General features: G+C 37.1%; 1 long non-coding RNA gene across 6 annotated transcripts in view; it reads right to left on the bottom strand.

Annotated features, from left to right (window-relative positions):
* The window catches only part of LOC128124643 (uncharacterized), a 181150-nt gene that overhangs the window by 62579 nt on the left and 96773 nt on the right, over nt 1–21798 (bottom strand). For 5 of the 6 annotated variants that reach the window (XR_008222921.1, XR_008222922.1, XR_008222919.1 and 2 more), the window contains one exon: nt 14947–16807. The exons of the other annotated variant lie outside the window; for it this stretch is intronic. This is a non-coding gene — a long non-coding RNA (uncharacterized LOC128124643). Of the gene's footprint in view, nt 1–14946; nt 16808–21798 lie in introns of those variants that run through there. 6 annotated transcript variants of the gene reach the window in all.

The raw sequence follows: 21798 nt of genomic DNA, 5'->3' as shown, positions 1-21798 counted from the left end.
GATCTATATGAATCTCTGTGAGTTCAAGGCCACACTGGGGAACAGGTCCAGGCATGATGACACATACCTTTAATCTCAACACTAACCATAGAGGTCTGTAGGTCTGTACAGACGTACAGGAAGTAGGTCTCTTTAGAAGCTGAGGAGTCTTGGGGGAGATGAATTCCCAATTTTCTAAGAAAGCGCCATATTGATTTCCAAAGTGGTTGTACAAGCTTGCATTCCCACCAGCAGTGGAGGAGAGTTCCCCTAGCTCCACATCCTCTCCAACATAAGGTGTCTTCAAGCAAAGTGCTAGAGAGGCCCACAGAAATCCACAAAGATACCCACATAACAGACTGCTGGCAATGGTCGAGAGACAGCCCGAACTGACCTACTCTGGTGATGGGTTGGCCAAACACCCTAATTGTTGTGCTAGAAACCTCATCCAACTACTGAGGGATCTGGATGCAGAGACCCATGACTAGGACCTGGGTGGATCTCTGGGAGTCCAATTAGCGAGAATGAGGAGGGTTTATATGAGCGAGAATTGTTGAGACCAAGTTTGGATAAAGCACAGGGACAAATAGCCAAATGAATGGAAACACATGAACTATGAACCAGTGGCTGAGGGGTCCCCACTGGATCAGGCCCTCCGAATGGGTGAGACAGTTGATTGGCTTGATCTGTTTGGGAGGCATCCAGGCAGTGGGACCAGATCTTGTGCTCATTGCATGAGTTGGCTGTTTGAAACCTGGGGCCTATGCAGGATTGCTTGGCTCGGCCTGGGAGTAGGGGACTAGACCTACCTGGACTGAGTCTACCAGGTTGACCTCAGTCTGTGGGGAAGGCTTTGCCCTGGAGGAGATGGGAATGGAGGGGGGGGGGGGTGGGGGGGAAGGTGAGGGGGTCGGGAGGGGGGAGAACAAGGGAATCCGTGGCTGATATGTAGAACTGAATGGTATTGCAAAATAAAAAAAAAAAAAAAAAAGCTGAGGAGTCGGTAAGGTGAGATTGGCTGTGGCTTGTACTTTTCCTCTGATCTCTCAGTTTTAACCCCAATATCTGGCTCTGTGCTTTTTATTAATAAGATTGTTTAGCAATTCATCTTATAGCTTATAGCAATTAGAGAATAGAGAGAATTGTCTCTTGAGAAGTTTACATCATTGCATCCAAACAGCTTTTTTAAGAAGACTAAACTTGCAAATGACCTAACAAAGAATTGTGTGCATTTGGCATCCCCAGATGTGAAATGACATTGCATTCTGACTCAGTAGCTCTTAATGTTCAGTCTGCCTGCATGGCAGTGTGACCCTAGGGTTTCAGAGCAAGTCGGCAAGAACTGTGGGAGGAGGTGGGTGCTCTTGTCCACTGAAAGAGGCTTATGGTGCATTTGAGAAAACCAGCATCTATAATTCATCAAAACAGCCATTTTAAGAATGAATAAAACATGAAAACATCATTTTGAATCACAGTTCTCAAACTTGATTTCTAAAATAAAGCATACTTATTTTGGGAAAATGTGAGTTCCAGTAGTTATATATAATTTTATAGAATTTTGCAACATATTTCAGTGTTTGTGCTTAAAATTATAGCTTGTTTTCCATGAAATACATAGCAAGAAGGAAAATACATTGTCAACAACCTTCCCTCAAAGAAGTTTCTTTTTAATGTGGGGCCTTTATCAGCCCAGTAGTCCAGCTCCCAGAACTGCTACCCAGGTTACTTAGAGAAAGACTTCTCAAGAGCAGGGATAGACAGATTTCTTATCTATAATAGTTCACACATAATCTGAGGGTCATTCTCTCTTTTTTTTCTTCAGTTCTAATTCTCCTAAATCTTTAGTTCCAATTCTCTCTATTCCAAATCTTTGGTTCCAATTCTCTCTAGTTCTGGTTCTCTTTAGTTGCAATTCTCTCTCACTCTGCTCTCAGGCTTCTTCTTTTATCTCTCACTCTTTTCTCTCTGCCCATTCAGCTACATCCCTCACTCAACACATACCTCCCAACACACACACTCACACTCACTGCACAGCTCTTCATACAGTTCCTTCACATTGCTTGCTTCCTTCACAGCCAAACTGTAGAAATATGATTACATTGCCAGAGTCACAGAGCATTTCTTGATTAAACAATCAGAGACAGAGCCAAATTGATACACGTAAGGAACCACATTGTTTCTCTCAGGCTAGGAAAGTCACATTGAAAGGCAAGTGAGTAACACTTGGCCAAGCATGTAGCCTGAGTAGTTAGTGTTCTCAGACAGAGAATGACATTGAAATTTAGGACTAGCAATAAACAATACTTGGCTGAATCTTGAGCCTAGGAGTACGTGCAGTCAATTACTGTAGGGGGTTATGTCTTAATGTTGTCAGCTTGACTTTGGATCAACAAACAGACACTTGGGGATATGCCCTTGTGTATTCTCTGCAGGGAAAGCTACTCTGTTTTGAGTTTGTTCTGAAGTCTAAAATTAGTTGTCTTAGTGACTAAGAATACTGTTACTTTTCTGTGTCAGTTATGAAAAATAGTCTAGTATTATCAGAATTATACAGCTTAAGCAGAAATCACCTTCCTGACCCTCCATAGCTATATGTGTGCCCAAAAGATGTAATATTTGCATGAGATAAACAGCAGTTATTAGAGAAGAAATGTAGTGAACCATGAGAGAAATTAAAGACAGAAGCAACCAGTCATTTACAGTTAGCAACTCTGGCTTTGTCAAGTGGAGCTCCCCATCAGAGAATTATTCCCTCTGGTAGGTCAACTAGTTTAACACTAGTTGTCCCCTGCTGTATACTCCCATGGCACTTGGCAGTAGCCAACATTTACTCTTTTTCTCTAACATAGAGCACTTTAAAATCTACTTACATACACAAGAGGAAATTTCTGCTAAATGAATGATATGTACTGTGACTTACTATAGAAAATATTTTTCAATGCAACCATTATGATAAAGTGTTCTCAAAACAAATACATGACTCATTGTAACAAAATCAAACAGGTTGTAAAAAAGGAAACATGAAATGAATAAAAAAAAAAACTGGAATGTGATGGCTCATGCCTGTAATCCCAATACTTGTGGGTACATGGCTGAGACAGGATGATTGCTGTGAGTTTGAGGCAATTCTGCATTATATATTGAGTTCCAGGCCAGCCTGTCCTGTATGACAAAACCTTGTTTCAGAAAATATATGGAGGAAGAACAGAAACAGGGGAAAGAAAGAGAGGGCGATAAAGAGGAGGAGGAGGAGGAGGAGGAGGAGCAGGAGGAAGAAGAGAAAGAGCAGAAGGAGGAAGATGGAGAGAAAAAGGAGGAAGAAGAGGAGGATAAGGAAGAAAGGAGGGAGAAGGAATAATAGGTCCATAAGGGGATTCCTTTATTAACAAATGACAAATGTTCACCTACCTAATACCACAACAAGTTGTTTTTTTTTTTTTTTAAATTCTTGTGAGGTTGTGATGTGGTTTAAAAGGGAGTAAGTACTGTAAAAATACCCCCAAATAGCAGGTGTTTTATCTAACTGATATTACCCTATTGGCCATTTCACTCACATTGAAGGAGCTGATTTCTTTCTGATCTGTTCTGACTCAGTTTTATGACAGGGATTTATATCTATCACTAAGCTGGGTGGTGGCACCTGAGAGATGCTATTAATTGACATGAGCAGAAACTGAAGACTGGAGGACAGACAGGGACAGGATTGAAGTGACATTCTCTCCTAGTGCAGGAAAACCCACCAATGAGATCAAATCAAGTGGTCCCAGGAGCTGTTGTGACAGAGAGATTTTGACTAATGGACCAATTTTGTCACATTTCACTGTGACCAATCACAATTCTTCAACAGCTGATAGTCACTTGGGAAAGTCCTAGCTGTGCCCTTAGCAGATATTTGGTAGAGTTTGGTGTTAATTTTCTATAGCTAAGAACCCCTTTTCCAGGCCCAATGATCTCTTTGACAAAACTTTACCCTTTCTTGTCAGAAATCTGAGCAAATAACCCCTCTGAAAAATATCCAAGAAACAAACTGAGTTTCAGATGATTAGTATAATTCATCTCTAGATATTCTTATAGGTATTATTAGCAATGTTAAGTTAGAAATTGAAGCCAGTAGAATATAAAAACCTAAGAGGTTTACTTGGGAGAACAGGATTTTTCAGCTCTGAGATTAATAGTACAAATACACTTGTAATGAGCTGTAACCTTCTGTTATTTAATAAGTTCTACCATGTCCAGCCATCTCATCTCTTTATGAAGGACAGTGTGGTGATATGTAGTATTTGTCAGCTTGCCGGGATTTAGACTCACTTGGGATAGAAGCCTACAGATACACATTTGGGGGTGTCTGAATAGGCTTAGCCCTAGGCACACCTGGGACATGATCTTCATTATGTTAATTGATATAGGTAGACCCATCCTGATATTGGTGGGATTATTCCCTGGACAGGGAATCATGGCCTGCATAAGATGGAGAAGGTGAACTTAGCACTAGGAGTCAAGTAAGCATTCCCTGCTCTCTTATGCCTCCTGAGGACATCATGTGACCTCCTTCAAACTGGCTGTCCTCACAGTGATGAGTGACAGTGTGAACTGTCAGCTAAAATAAACCCTTTCTCTCTTAGGTTGCTTTTGTTAGGGAATTTTATCACAGCCATGGGAAAAGAATTTAAGACAGACAGTAAGCATACATTTTTATTTTAATTTTATTTGACCTTCTGAGTCATTCTTTGTGTCTCATTCACATTGGGTTATAAGCATTATAATGGTTGGAATGGTATAAGCCCTTTCATTTTCTTGTTTATACTCTTGAAGAAGCTTCATAAATCTGATTCAGCTACACTTGAGCTGCCCAGTGCCCCTCTAATATATGTTTATAAGCAATTACCCATTGTAAGTACTTTATTATTTTGAAATCACATTACCATTTTAAAATAATTATACTTTAAGAATTCCATGCCCTCAAAATTTTCAGTAACATAATTATTTTTTTTATATTTTACTTTGTGTACATTTTGTCTTCATGATCCATCTGTGTTGACACAAGCTTTGCAAAAGGCCCACTGATGTTGTTACTGAGGATTGACAGATTTCCCTCTATGAGAAGATGGAGTTGAGATATGTGCACAGATGCTCCTTTAGTTCCATGTTGCCTTGTGACTTGCTGGGTGGGTGGTAATTAGTCATATGCTGTTGTTAGTTTCATTCATCTTTGCAGTTATTAAATGGGGAGAGTTTTATATAGAGTATCAGTGGTAAGGGGGAGGGGCTGAGAGCCTGTGAGCATTGGTAAAAATAACCAATGCTCGCTGTCACTACAATCCCTGAGATCTTTCAGCTTATTGAGCATACACACACACACACACACACACACACACACACACACACACACACACACACACAAATTAATCTGTGCTCCAAACATCATACACCTATGAAGGATGCCATCTTTTGAGGCAAAGGACATAGGCTTCATTCAACTAATGACTTAGCCAATAACCAAGTGAATATTTAAATCAATCTGACAATGGAAAACATTTCCCCAAATGCTTCCAAGTGGCAAGACATTTTAAATCATCTCACCTTGTCACGTTGACCCATACCCAGTGACATTATTAAAACCTAATTTCCCTTCTCCTATATTTCTGCTGTTTATTGAACATTTACTCTACAAGACTTTATTCTCTAGAATTCTAAATACTTAATTTTATTCCATCCCAAATTCTGTCAGGCATATCAGTATTCTTTTATAAGTTAAATTAGAGAAGTTAAAAAAGAAAGAATTAATACTACAATATAAACTACTAATTCTGAGAGTAGAGATTGGGATCAATCTTTATCTGCTTCTGATATAAACACCTTCCCTGGCTGTGTATCTTCTTCCATCATCAGTGTTGTGTGGGCTGTGGCATCTACCAGGCAGTGGCATTCAGTACTACCCTTGCATGTATTATCTCCTGAGACTTAAGAGGACAGCAAGTGCACTCTCAATAGTGTAGCTTAACCAATGGAGGAAGACAACTTAACACACATGAAAATGTACTCAAGTAGATCTCTTTTTTTTGTAGCTGGAGTTTCCTCCAGTCCTGCCCAGGACCACAGCCGCTCAGACCCAAATAAACACACAGATGCTTATATTAATTAAAACTCTTTGTCCTAGTGACTCAGGTTTCTTGCTAGCTAGATATTACATCTTAAATTAACCCATAATTCTTATTTATGTTTAGCCACATGGCTTGGTACCTTTCCCCAGTTCTGCCTTCACATCTTGCTACCTCTGTGTCTGACTGGTGACTTCTGACTCAGTCTTCCTGTTCCTAGAATTCTTCTCTCTCTGTCCCACCTATACTTCCTGCCTGGCTACTGGCCAATCAGAACTTTATTTATTAACCAATCAGAGCAACACATTCACAGATACAGAGCGATATCCACAACAGTTTCCTTATTTCAACAGCTGCAAGCATAGATGATTGTCCCCTTCCCATCCTCCCAAAATGCTCTTAACCTGACCTCATGTTTAAGAATCCTATCCTTAAATAGGAACATCACTCAAAGGTGATTGAAATTTTAGCATGATAATTCTGCTGGCATAATCCAACCTAAAGCATTGCCTATGCAAATTTCTTAAATTAATTTTCTTATTATTGATACAATCATCAATATTCATTGTAGTTAGCCCTGGTACTTTCAGTAATGATTTCAGCTTGTCTTTTATCAGACTGAGATGTCCTCTACTTCCCCATGTTACTGTGACTGCCAAGCTCTAGATCTAGTATTTGCTGGATCTGGAGATGCCCTTAGATGCTTAGATGTCACAATCTTTATTTGCCTTCAGGTTTTGTGACATCTGCCCAATTTTACCTAAAATTACTAACTCAAGAGTATATTTCAAAGTCTAATCCCTGCAGTGTTATGAGTTCTGTAGATTCATACTACACTCCTCAACAGCTCTAGCCCAGAACATGTACACAAATGTCCATTGGGAAAGACATGGCTGTATCTTATGCATTAGAGTGAATCATGACTAAACTTACTTTCCCATTACCTTTGAGAGCCTCAGTTTTCCCTTCTCCCTTCCTCGCTTTATCTTTCCTTCCTCCCATGCTTTCTTTCCCCCATCATCCTTCATTTCTCTCTTTCTCTTTTGTTCTCTTCTCTCTTTCCTTACTCAGTCCTAAGTCTCTTTCTTTTTGGCCAAATAAAGACTCTTTGTTACTTGAAACTCTACTTTCACTTAAAGTAAAAATGAATATCCTAGAAAGGTTACATCATCACACCCCTTGTTCAGTGGGAAAAGCTAAAATATTTTTTCATTATTTTTTTAATCAATAAGCATAGCAGATGCTAAAAATTAATTTTCAAATTTTTTCATATTTATTATAGTAGTTCAGTGAAGAAAGCTTGCTCAAGGTTGAGACTCTACAGAGATTACACATTCAGCCTTCCTCTGTCCAGATTTGAAGCTCCTGGTCTGTGCAGGCAACACTCAGCTCTCAGTTCCTCTCCTCACAGCCCTTGGATCTGCATCCCATCTGGCCTCTTTGATATGAAGGTGAGCCTTATGGGCCATAGAAGAATTTCATGTGCCAAGTGGGTAGTAGAATGACCAGTCCATATGGATTTGATGTTCCGTTTGTTTAAAGCCTGAATAGAATACTAATAATAACAAAGAATCTTTTAATGGTGCTTTCACATGAGAATGAGTTTTAAGACCCTGGATTCCAGGTGACACCTCTTGTCATGCTCCTGCTACCACTTGGAAAGATATGGGATCTGTTTACAGTATGAAACACAAAACTTGAGAATTCCTTGTTGCGTGCATGTGCCAGCAAACTAAATGAAGACAGATTATGTCGGAAACTCTTGGGTACCATAGTAAAAATACAAAATTATTAAGATATATAAAGCTTATGAGCATTCTTCCTGTAAACAGTAGCAAAAGAAGTTTTAAATTACATACATTTTATGTGTATCAGAACAGTAAGAATTTCATTAGGAAATAAATAAAAATTGACATTATTATATTATGGTTTGTACTTCTGGGATTAGCTGAACCTGATATCCTATTCTTGGTTAGATGGAAGATACTTTGGAAGTTGTCTTAGACAAACACAACAGGTCATGGATTACAACATTTGTAAATTACAACTTGTAATTTGCAACTTTAAGTAACCTCCCTCACAAATAGCTGAAGGTGTTAAATATTGAGAGTGCTCTCAGCATCTGTTGGTGTAGGGGCTAATGCACTGAACTTTGATCTTTCTTTAATTTTTCCTAAATATGAGTAGCATTGTTACCATGTAGGCAGAATGGAGAGAGAGAATGAGGAATGAGGTCTCTGTGCATTACTTTGTCTTTTCTGTGAATGGACAGTATTTAAATAAAGATTCTTGATAAAAAATAATTTCAGAATCACATAGCAACACAGAAGTAGCATAGGAAGTCTATTGATTTTCAGAAATTCCCAAGTTAACTCAAGAGGGAAAAGATAGTCCTCAAAAGTGATTGTGTAATTTGTCTATAAGCATGACCATTGAACCCTGCCTCACCAACAGCAGTCTTAGACATATGTAAAGATGCTTTAACTGGAATTTTCAAAAAAAATGTGATATCTATTCAAGTTTAGGCTCATCAAATACTATTCAGATTTGCCATAAACTACTCTTGAACATGGGAGAAAATTTATGAATAGGAGGAATTCACTAAATATTAGAAGCCTCAATATCAAACTTTACTATGAAAACAAAAATGTCATCACAGACAGGAAAAATATTTGCAATTCACATTTTTAATGAAAGATTTATATTGAAAATATAGGCTGAAATAATAAATCACTAAAATGTCTCAAAACATTTTGTTTGCTCAAATTGCTCAAACAACTTTTGATTAATTAGTTCTTGTCTGGCTCATAATTATTCCAAGTTCACTTCTCCCTGTCCTCTTTTCTTGTTTATTACCTCCTCACAAATCTTAGATGTGAATGTTTTTACTTTATTTGATCACCTAAAGCCATATTATTTCTTTAAACAAACATCAAATATTGTTCAAGATAAATTGGCTACTTGAGAATCTGGAGTTCCCTTTGCATTTAGCAGTTGTTACTATTACATCAACAACAATGAAGGAAAGAAGAAGTGAAAAGAGAGAAATAATCTTGAGGCTTAATAGAAATTCACATGTCATTTAATATTCAAAAGATCTTCCAAACATGGGGAAAGAAGACTCACTGATAAGTGATTTTTTCCCATTACTGCACAATCAGTTAATTTTGGATAAATAATTCAAGATCTGTGCATTCAAATAGAATGGCTTCAGAGGACAAAAGAGCTGATGGAGGAATAAAAACATTTTCTATTTCTCAAGTCACTAGAATAAATAAAGTATGAATGAAGGAGAAATAAGATCAATTGGAAAGGCTGCTAGCACTAAGTGGAATTTTTGTAGATATCTGCACATGGTAAATGTATACACATTCAATCATTTTGTCTTTGAAATCAGTTTGTCAGGTGTTTATAGCCATGTTTCAAAACACAAATAAGAAAGTAATAGGAGCTGTTGACTTTGCCCAGATCACAGAACAGGCATGGTCCAGAACTGGAATCCAAGTTCTGACCTCAGGCCAAATACTAAGTCCCTTTTTATTTTGCATCTCTAGCCTTAAAAGAAAGAAGGAAAGAGCTGAGCTTTCAGATTGTCTGATAATGGCAGAAATCACCTTGATATGAAACCATTAGTGAACCATTATCGAAAGCCCAGCTCTTCAGTCAGAGATATTGCAAGCGTGTGCATATGGTAATTGCCTTCTTTTCTGTTCAATTGATGTTATTCATATAATCATCCACCATTCACCAGTCTAAGTGCACCAGAATGGGTGTTGGTATAGAAAGAAGAATTTTAAAGACAAGTGTCTTTTATTGTTGATTCCTTTCATAACTTATCAAAGTACACTATTAGGCAATTTATACTTTTTTTCTGCTATAAACAGCAAAAGTGTGCTCTGTGGTAACTTTAAACCAAATCATTTATTTATATATCTTACATACATTAGTTAGCCAACCACACATATTTTTCTAAAGCAACATTGCTTAAACTTTGCTTCATTTATCACTGGCCAAGATTTCCCTGTGCTTTGCATTCTCAAGTTTGAAATTAGGAATGTCAATCATTCTTTCTACATGTAAAATGATACTTTATTGTTAGAATGTCTACAAAGTGCATACCACTATATTTCAAGACACCTTAGAATCCCTACTGTCATTATTCTCAAACCTTCTCTCTCTGCAAATCATTTTAATATTATGACTTTTTAGAGAGTTGTGTTATCCCTCATTTCATTCTCACATCTCAGAAGTCCATTCTCCTTCTTTGAACCCTCTGCTTCATAACAGCTTTTCTTATGACAATGTCTTTCAAAGCTTTACAACTTTTAATCACTTTTCTCATAAAAGAAGCTATTGTGCTTCTATAAATATTTTTTCATTTTCTTTATTTTAAATAATATTTAAATATAAATATTATTCATTTTCTCACATGCAGAAAAACCATTTTATTCGTAAGTCATGTATATGTGGAGGTAGGGGAAAAGGACAATAAAGATCAAGCATTCAAATACTGGCCACCATACTCCTTTTTTCTACAATAAAATGAACAATTAGACAAAGTAATTCTATATGGTTTCTAGTGAAATTGAATACTATATCTTATGTAAAACTTGAAAAAATTAATCAGAGAAGGAATAAATGGAAGGCACCAATATTAACTGCATTTCTAGCTATAGGAAATAGATTTCTTTGAACTCAGTTTCTCCTAGCTGAACAAACTAAGTTTAGTGACTTTCTACTGGAACTTGGAGAATACAAGATCATGGATGCCAACATGACCATTTCTGTGGAAAGCTGAGCAAACTTGATTGTTAGTCTCATAGCTGAGATGTTTAAAAAATGTCTCAGAGTATAGAAATCTATTTTTGATCCTTTTGAAGCAAAGAACAGATGACAAAGAGGTTAAGCTGTCAAAGGCATTGTAGGAAATCCTGGTAATAGAGACATGGGCAGTGAAGAGGAAGGTAATTGAGAGAATGAGACTGGTGCAATCAGCAACTGGGGGGACATGTCTCAGGAAGAGGGGCTCATCATTCTGATATAATCCAAATCCTCCTGTCCTACAAGAGTGTTGTAACAGTATAGTCCTTTGTTGTAAGATTTGAGGTTCCAGAAGCAAGTGTAGCTGAACATAAGTAGTATCTAAATATCAATTTTACACTCAATTACTTCAAAATCCTATGCAGTCTTTACTTATGTATTGGTTGTATCTGTATTTTGGAGCAATTTAATATAATCTGGAGATTTATGTCTATTTGTGAAACAAGGATTATGAACCCATTTTTGTAGGATTAATGAGAAAAGCTAAATTAATGATGGATAAACATTCCTTCCTCACATGGGGAGATTAATGGTCAGAACCAGCTCTGCTCATAATTAAGTGAGGATGCTGTTTAGAGAACGTGGCCACAGGAAATCTGCTATAGGAGTAACAAGTCAGAGCCTGGTTGCTGTCATCTGAACAAATTAGGATAAGGCATCTTGTCACCATTTCTTATGCAGCCTGTGGCAATACATAGAGAAATAAAGATGAGGATTTTTTTATTGCTTTCCCATTCTGTCCCTCTCCCAGCTCAACCATCCCATTCCCTCATATTCTTATCCCCCATCCTCTCCCCTCTATTGCTCTCCCTCATCCCCAGTTTACTCATGGAGATCTCCTATGTTTGCCCTAACAAAGGTGATCTATATGTCCCTCTTAGGGTCGTCCTTGTTTCCTAGCTTTTCTGGAGCTGTGGGTTATAGTCTGATTTTCCTTTGCTTTACATCTAGTATCCTCTTATGAATGAGTACATACCATGTTTGTCTTTCTGAGTCTGGGTTACCTCACTCAGGATGATATTTTCTAGTTTCATCCATTTGCCTGCAAATTTCATGATGTCTTGATTTTTATGGCTGAGTAATTCTCCATTGTGTATATGTACCACATTTTGTTTATTCATTCTTTGGTTAAGGAGCATCCAGGTTGCTTCCAGGTTCTGGCTATTATGAATAATGCTGCTATGAACATAGTTAAGCAAGTGTCCTTGTAGTATGATTGAGCATTCCTTAGGTATATTCCCAAGAGTGGTATCATTAGGCCTTGAGGTAGATTGATTCCTAATTTTCTGAGAAGTTGTCATACTGATTTCCAGAATGGCTGTACAAGTTTGCATTCCCACGAACAGTGGAGGGGGGCCCCCATGTTTTGCATCCTTTCCAACATAAGCTGTCCTCAGTGTTTTTTATCTTAGCCATTCTGACAGCTGTAAGATGATATCTCAGAGTCATTTTGATTTGCATTTCCCTGATGACTAAGGATGTTGAGCAATTCCTTAAATGTCTTTCAGCCATTTGGGATTCTTCTGTTGAGATTTCTCTGTTTAGATCTGTTGTCCATTTTTTAACTGGATTGTATGGTATTTTGATGTCTAGTTTTTTAAATTTTTTATATATTTTGGAGATGAGCCCTCTGTCAGATGTAGGATTGGTGAAGATCTTTGCCCACTCTGTAGGCTGTCATTTTGTCTTATTGACTGTATCCTTTGTCTTACAGAAGTTTCCCATTTTCAGGAGGTCTCATTTGTTAGTTGTTGCTCTCAGTGTCTGTGCTACTGGTGTTGTATTTAGGAAGTGATCTCCAGTGCCAATGCATTCAAGACTACTTCCTACTTTCTCCTCTATCGGGCTCAATGTAACTGGATTTATGTTGAGGTCTTTGATTCACTTGGACTTGGATTTTGTTCATGGTGATAGATATGGATCTATTTGCAATCTTCTACATGTTGACATCCAGTTATGCCAGCATCATTTGTTGAAGATGCTTCCTTTTTTTTCCCATTCTACAGTTTTGGCTTGTCAAAAAGCAGATGTTCATAGGTGTGTGGATTAATGTCAGGATCCTCAATTTGATTCCATTGGTCGACATGTTGATTTTTGTGCTAGTACCAAGTGCTGTGGGATGGTCTGTATGTCAAGTGTGTTGCTGATTGGTCAATAAATAAATCACTGATTGGCCAGTGGCCAGGCAGGAAGTATAGGTGGGACAAGGAGGAGAATAAAGCTGGGAAGTGGAAGGCTGACAGAGAGACACTGCCAGCCGCCATGATGACAAACAGCATGTGAAGATGCTGGTAAGCCACAAGCCACGTGGCAAGGTATAGATTTATGGAAATGGATTAATTTAAACTGTAAGAACAGTTAGCAAGAAGCCTGCCACGGCCATACAGTTTGTAACCAATATAAGTCTCTGTGTTTACTTGGTTGGGTCTGAGCAACTGTGGGACTGGCAGGTGAGAGAGATTTGTCCTGACTATGGGCCAGGCAGGAAAACTCTAGCTACAACCAAGCTGCTTTTATTACTATAGCTCTATAGTAGAGCTTGAGGTCAGGGATGGTGATACCTCCAGAAGTTACTTTATTGTAAAGGATTGTTGTAAATATTCTAGGTTTTCTGTTTTTCCATATGAAGTTGAGTGTTGTTCTTTTGAGGTCTGTGAAGAATTGTGTTGGAATTTGGATGGGAATTGCATTGAATCTGTACATTGCTTTTGTTAAGATTGCTATTTTTATTATGTTGGTTCTACCTATCCATGAGCATGGGAGATCTTTCCATCTTCTGGTATCTTTAATTTCTTTCTTCAAGTACTTAAAGTTCTTGTCATATAGGTCTTTCACTTGTTTGCTTAGAGTTACCCCAAGGTGTTTTATATTATTTGTGGCTATGGCAAAGGGTGATACTTTTCTGATTTCTTTCCCTGCCCATTTATCATTTGGTATAAGAGGGCCATTGATTTTTTGTGTGTGTTAATCTTGTATCCTGCCACATTATTGAACATGTTTATTGGTTGTAGCAGTTCCCTGGTAGAATTTTTGAGGTCATTAATGTAGACTTTCACATCATCTCCAAATAATGAAAGTTTGACTTCTTTCTTTCTAATTTGTATCCCCTTGACTTCCTTTTGTCTTATTGCTCTGGCTAGAACTACAAGTACTATAGTGAATAAATATGGAGAGAGTGGACAGCCTTGTCTTGCTCTTGATTTTAGTGGAATCACGAGTTTTTCTCAATTTAATTTGATGTTGGCTGTCAGCTTGCTGTAAATTGCCTTTATTGTGTTTATGTATGTTGCTTGTATTTCTGATCTCTCCAAGACCTTTATCATGAAGGAGTGTTGGATTTTGTTGAAGTCTTTTTCAGCATCTAATGAGATGATCATGTGTTTTTTTTCTTTCAGTTTGTTTATATGGTGTGTTACATTGACTGATTTTTATATGTTGAACCATGCTGAATCTGTGCGATGAAGCCTGCTTGATCATGGCAGATAATTTTTTTGATGTGTTCTTGGATTCAGTTTGCCAATATTTTATTGAGTATTTTTGTACCATTGTTCATGAAGGAGATTGGTCTATAATTCTCTTACTTTGTTGCATTGGACATTTTTTTAACTTTACTAATCTTCTGCTTATATACTAAGCTTTGAAAAAATATAAAATGAAAGAACCTTAAAAAATGAAAACAAATGACAAAAATACTTGTGAAGATGTCAAGGACAAGGAACCCTTTGCTATTGTGTGTATAAGCAGGAGCAGTATGAAGGCCCCCGAAAACAAACAGAACTACCATATAACCCAACCATACCTTTCTTGGTGTATGCCTTAAAGACTGTCAGTCCTACCATAGAGATACTTCATCATGTTATAAAATTTAGCTTTAAGACAATTTCTGTATTTCTCAGTAGTGAGATCAATATGGAGAATGGTTAAAATAACTTTATGTTAAAATTGGCATAAAATGATTCTCAGAGCAATTTCACTGTTTATATCAAGAGACCATCTTAAGTTTCCTTTGAATCTAAGATATGCAATAGAAGTCATGAAGTCTTATGTGTGCTTTGGGAAATACATATTTTCTTTATTTTTTCCATTTTATGTAAAATATATTCTTTTCTTATACAATGTATCCTGATTACAGTTTCCCGTCTCTCTACTCCTCCAAGTTCCTCCACTCATCTCCCATCTGGATCCACTCTCTTTCAGTCTCTCATTAGAAAAGAACAGGCTTCTAAGAGATAATAACAAAGCATAACAGCATAATAAAATAAAATATAACAAGATGAAACAAAAGCCATTACATTGAAATTGGACAAGTCAAACCAACAGAAGGAAAAGAGCCCAATAGAAGGCACAAGAATCAGAATCCCACCTGTTCATACACTCAGGATTTCCATAAAAATGCTAAACTGAAGGGTGTAATATGTTTGCAGAGGCCCTTGTACAGACCTGTTTTTGGCCCTGTGATTGCTGCTTCAGTCTCTGTGAGTTTGTATGAGCCTGGCTCAGTTGATTCAGAGGGCCTTCTTTTCCTGGTGTCCTCCATCCTCTCTGGCTCTTACACTATTTGCACCTCCTCTTTCTGCTGGGTTCCTTGAGATCTGAGGAGATGGCTTTGATGGAGATTTCCCATTTAGATTTAGAGATGTGTGTTTCAAGGTCTTGCTCACTGCATAATGTTCATCTGTTGATATTTGTATTTGTTCTCATCTACTGGGGAAAGAAGAGGCTCTGATGATGCCTACATAAGGCAATGATCCATGAGTATAGCACCATATATGAATATTATTGTTATTTTATCTCTAGTTATGTTAAGAACTATAGTATTTGGTTTTACTGTAGGACTCTGAGCTATCTAGGGGAGACATATGACTTTTAATATTTATTTATTTTAGGCTGTTTAACTCAGATCTTCTTTTTCTTTAATGTGATATGTAATTACATGACTACATTGCCTTTTTTTTTTGTTCTTGGAATCACAAAAATTTCAAAGTTCTTTACAACGTGCTGACATTTAGCATTTCAGAAGGCTGCTCTATAACATTACATAAACTGAATTACTGATTTATTGATTAATTGTATTTTCAGTGCCTCTTAATCTTTTCATTGTGCTATTTACTTTTTCAGACTCATACAGGGAATAATTTTGTATGGTCTGCAGGGGAAAATTGTTGTTCTTGGCTGATGTATCTGACTCAGTTACGTGCATATGCTTGTAATTGTTTTGAACACATGTCAATGATTTTTTTATTTAACTCATTATTAACTAGGAAACCAATGGTATGAAGAAATTATTCTCTAAACTATTTTGAAGAACTTGGCTTGTTAGGTGCTTTTCTTTAAACAGATTTAGATTGCTAGATACAAGACTGGTTTCTGTCTTTTAGGACAAAGGTCTTAAATTTTAGGGTCATCTTTGCTGTTAGAACTCATTTGCATGGTAGCTAAGGTGTAAAACTCCTAACTCTCAGAGTCTCAGCTTTCCTCAGTGAGCAGCACAGACCCAAGTCTAGCAATACTAGCTTGCTAAAGGAAATGATCATCCTTACTTGGTCCTGTTGAATTAAGATACAGAGGACACTGAGAGGCTTTGTTGTCACATTGTCTGAAAGACTTTCAGATTGTAGATAAGTTTTTTTTTTTTCTAATGAGCTTAAAGCCTCTGTTTTTTTTCTTTATACTCATCCTGTTGGTAGATTCTCTCCATGACATTTTGATCAACTGTGTTTAAGATGATGAAAGGATGTTTTCCAGGCTGTGATGATGATGGGTGATGTCATGAGGAGATAGAAGTAATACAAGCTGTTTGACTTGTTGAACAGTTGCTGTGAGAAACTGTATCATCTTCACATAGCACCATTAATGGCATTTTTGTTTATTTCTTTATGAACATCAAAATGATGGCTCAGTTTCCAAGTCTATAAAGAAGAGATAAAAAGAGGCAGAAATGAAAAGGAATAGTCACACATTAGTAGAAAGAAGACCAGCTAAGGCCAACTAAGAGAACACAGCACAGTATGGCCAAGAACATGGGACTCTTCTCATGTCATGAGACATGAGAAAGGGGCATTCTGGGTCTAACCTGGCAATGTAAAAAGCCTCTGTTTCTTATTGTTTATCATCACATAAGAAAACTTACTTCAAATGTAAATATGGTGCCAAAGGAGCTTTATCCTTATTTGCTCTTTCTCAATGTGTTTACATAAACTGACATTTGTCCCTATAGTTTATCCACGATACCTGTGAAAGGTTGGGAGCTTAGCAATGAGTTCTCATTTTCAACTTAATTCAATACATCATATCAATTCACATTCGCTAATCAAAAATGAGAGCAATTCCATGTACACAATATGCAAAGTTATGTTGTATAATAGCTAAGAAGTCACAACTGTTCTGAAATCCCCATTAATGTGATAATATGCAGCTGCCACAAAGTGATAATAGCTGTTTTTATGAGCTCATGTCCTTGTCAAAGACTCTGAGCAGCTCTGGGAGTCTTGTTTTTAATCCACTTCTCTCAGAAGCATTAAGACAGCCCATATCAATAACGACTCTTGACAAACTCTGTGAAGTAGAACTGGCAGACTGGTAAATACTGTATGAGGTGGGATCAGTACCAAAGTACACTTCTGCAAACAAAGTCCTAGCATGCAACACTGGATATGCTTTGGAGCAAGTGTGAGTTGCTCACTGACTTTGATGGTCAGGGAAATATAAACAAGAGAGAAATGGCTGTTGATATGCAAGTGCATGTGACTATTTGGTCCTGTAGCTGTTACCAGATAGTTTTCCTCAGAAATATTTCTGGGATGACACAAGAAAATGAGATCATTTTAACTCATCTTAGGAAGGGGTAGCTGAGCTTTTTAGAACACCAAACTTCAGTGGAAAATATAATAATCTCTTTGACTTAAAACATCACCAAAATTAGAGATAAATTTTCCTCCTCTTTGAAGTTAAACAATTTAAACTTCCACTGTCCTAATTTGATAAAGAAGAATTTTTTATATTGAAAAGGGAAAAGCTTGCTGTTTTATTAATTGAAAAAAAAGACATTCTGTCTATGATGAGTTCCTAAACCAGAATATTTTCATCTTCATATGAAGGAGATTATTTATTGTTAGGACAATCACAGTTAAAACCACAAGACTGCCTTTGGAATGTTGGCTACCCAGAAGAGTCTCCTGAATGTGGCTTGGACAATATCAAGCTGCCTAAGAGGGGTTCTTTATTGTATGTTCTAATGTTTCTTTTTTTTTCATGACAACATATTTGCTTTTGAAGTAAGTTCTCTTATGTGATGACAAACTATCAGAAATACAGGCTTTTATAATTTGCTCATTATCAGGTTAGACCTCGAATTCTCCTTTCTCTTGCCTCATGGAAGAATCCCATTTACAAAATATAATAACTCTACAATCAGAAAAGGCCTAGTATGTTTTTATGCAAAACTAAACCCAGTAGAAAAAGTATACTGAGTTCTTCCTCATCTGCTCCTGTCACTGTATTGATGCACTGAAAGATGTAGCAGACAGAAAGCCCTAATTAACTACTGTATTCAATATGATAATGGCATGACCTGTAGAAATAAAGGAAAAAAAATTGGAATAACGATTTAAAAAATTCTGTTTATTGCATATTTTTCCTTTGAGAATAAAAGTTTCTAGATGCGATGCTTTAGAAGAAAGACTCAGATGACGTTGTCAAAGGACGGTCATGGCTTCCAGGCCAGTGGGTGGGAATGGCAGGTTCTAGAATTGCACAGAAATGCCCAGGGTACATTTCCTTTATCCAAACAATACACCTACTGAGCAAGCTCTTTCTCTTCTAGTATGCTAATATTCCATGAATTGATACGGTGACTTAGGCTGAAATTCTGGTGCTAGAAATGTTATTTTACAGATAATTCTGAGAAATCCAAGCCCCTCAGTCTGGTGGGTCCATGTGATTTCTGTGAGTAATTGAATTCAGGCTTTAAAAATGATGACACAAGCCAAAGTCTCCCAGAAGCTCAATAGATGCCCTGCTGTGATGGAGGCTTATAATTTTTTCAAGGAAAAAATAATTTAGATAAATATTGTCTCTTTGTTAGTTGAGTCAATACAACAGAAGCATAACATCCACGCACCTCTCCCTGTGCTAAAAGCTTTTAATGCCTCTAAATCTAAATACTGTTGATAATCAGCATTGCAGCCAAAGGTCCTAAGATTCCTGAGCATCTCAAGCAGTGAGGAAGCCATCATGTCTTCATGCCTTCAGTTCTGTCATCTCTGGGCAAACTGAATGTTGTTACAGATTGTGTTCTCATCTAATGACCCATATTTCTGCAAATGGTGACATTAATCAGTCATTTAAATGCAAATCCCTCCTGAAATGCTCGTGGGTTAGGGCTGTAATAGCCACAGTGCAGAATCTCTTGAGATAGCAACTTTAACTATAATGTATTTTAGGGATTTAACAGATTTAACAGACAGGAAGGGATCACTTTAGAATGGAAGACAAAAAATGTGTCTGAGAGGTGATATATTCTTCATGTTCTCAATTGCTGAGAAACTTATAATTTTACTACAAATAAAACATTTAAAGGTAGATTTATTTTGACAAGTCTTGCATTTTGATATTATCAGAGTCAATCATATAAGTATATTTCCCTACTTTTGTTTTTAATTTTAGGAGTTACATTTTGATCATTGGGGAATAACTTACTGCTTTGTTGTAGGAATAACAAATTGCTTGAGACTGATCAATTCATAAAGATCAGATACTTACTTCTTACAGTATTGATGGTAAAAGTCCAAGAGGGTAGTAGCAACAATTGTCAAAGGCCCTTTTGCTATGTGATAGCTTGACTAATGGAGAGTCCTGAGGCAGGGAAATGTCCTTGAGACAGAGAATGAAGGCCCTACCCTGCCAAACTAGGCTTTCTCCAATAACAGCAGCCTGAATTCATTCATAAGGAAGGTCCTTTCAGAACCTCATGACCTCATGAAGTTCCCTTCTCTTCATGGTGTTAAAGTGGAAATGAAATTTCAGAATTAAGTTTTGGAGGGAAGGCATAAACACAATTGGGAAGGAAAGAAAAACAAAAAGTCAATGGGTGCATTTGTCATTATCAACATTTTGTTCAGGAAATACTGAGGAAGTGTTCTACCTGCTCTAATGACAGTTAATATTTCTTTCTTTTTGTTTCTTTTTGTTTTGTCTTGTTTTTCGAGACAGGGTTTCTCTGTATGGCTTTGTGCCTGTCCTGGAACTCACTTTGTAGCCCAGGCTTCCCTCGAACTCAAAGAAATCTGACTGCCTTTGCCTCCAAAGTGCTGGGATTAAAGGCGTGAGCCATCACTGCCTGGCTGACAGTTACATATTTCATTGATGCCTCTCCTTTTCTGATTATTTTGTTTCTATTCAATATATTGTATTTTTCTAAGGTAAAGAAAATTGAATTATGTGACTGTTGCAGAGCAATTTAAAAAAAAATCCCGGCTTAACACTTATTACTGAGTATAGTTTTCAATTTCTGTTACTGTCAAGGTACCAACAAGTTTCAAAATTTAGGGATGATCAGATAATGAAAGACTGGGTGATAGACACTTGAGACCATATGTGATACTGTAGATGTGGATAAATGTCACCATGACACATAGCAAAAACAAGTAAGAAAAGCAAGCCTTCAGACCCCATGATCCTCCGAATTGTGCACTGTGTAGGAAAACATTTATAAAATAAACTGTCTTCTAGATTGAATATTGGATCTATCAAAGATGTTTCAAACCCAGAGTCATATATTTAAACATTTATATAAGAAAAATGGTATCAGATCCTAAAACATTACTCACAATCAGAGTATTTATTAGAGTTGTAATAAGAATGTGTAGTGATGGAGAATTAGGTCCAACACCAGCAAGTAAATTCACAAAAGAAACTCAAGTGCTAAAAAAAAATACAATGAAGAGAGAATGGAGTGAAATAAAAAGTGTAATCTGAGAAACCGTGTTAAAGAAATATGACTAGGATTGAGGACTGAAATATGGGCAGGGGCAGCCATGCAATGATTTGGGAGATTATGAATACACAGGCACAGGGGACAGCAGGTTGGCTCAGCAAGCAGTTAAAGACACTTTCTGTAGAAGCCTGGCAATCTGTATTCAGTCTTTGGAACCCATATAGCAGTAGAGAAGGAGAAAAAAATTCAGAGTTATTTTCTGACCTCCAAATATGGGCTGAGGCATGTGCGACCCCAACTCCAATCATCATCATGATTATCACCACCACCACAAGTCTGTTTAAAATGATAGAAAAGAATTAAGACTGCTTCTTGAATCTGTATGGATGTATATTTCCTTTATTTGTGAAAGTTTTCTTCGAAGATCCTGTTGAAGATCTGGTTTATGCCATTCATCAAGGATATAGTCTGGATTTTCATTTGACCATATAGGTGGATTGTACTGTAATCAGCTAAAATAGAGAGGTTTAGGACTTGATGGAACACATGATCCTGGTGTGGACACTTTGGTTGGATATGTCTAGGACATTAAATATCTAAAGCTCATAAGTAATATTAGGGATATCAACATTTTAGAGCCATGAGTGTTCTTGATGCCTTTCTAGCACAGAGGAGGCATTTGTAAGTATTTTAGATTTCATTAGAACAGTTTCATTATTCTATCAAAATACTTGAAGAAGACTAATTTTACAAAGCAAAAAATATTAAGTTAGCTCACAATTCTAATGGCTCATAATTATGATGTTTGCATGAGCTTCCATCATGTTAAATGAGACCACAACGGTGAGAACATGGATTCTAAGATCTCCACTGACAGATAGAAGTCAAACATTGGGATAACCAGTTGGTGTTCTCTTCTCTGGGGAAGACTATTTCTTTTGCTCTCAACATTCCTTAGTTGCTTGC

This window comes from Peromyscus californicus, unplaced genomic scaffold, assembly GCF_007827085.1.
Source record: "Peromyscus californicus insignis strain IS unplaced genomic scaffold, ASM782708v3 Scaffold_4__1_contigs__length_199733344, whole genome shotgun sequence".
Classification (NCBI taxonomy): Eukaryota; Metazoa; Chordata; class Mammalia; order Rodentia; family Cricetidae; genus Peromyscus; species Peromyscus californicus.
Note: the sequence above shows the minus strand (reverse complement) of the source record. Positions and strands in the feature narration are given on the sequence as shown.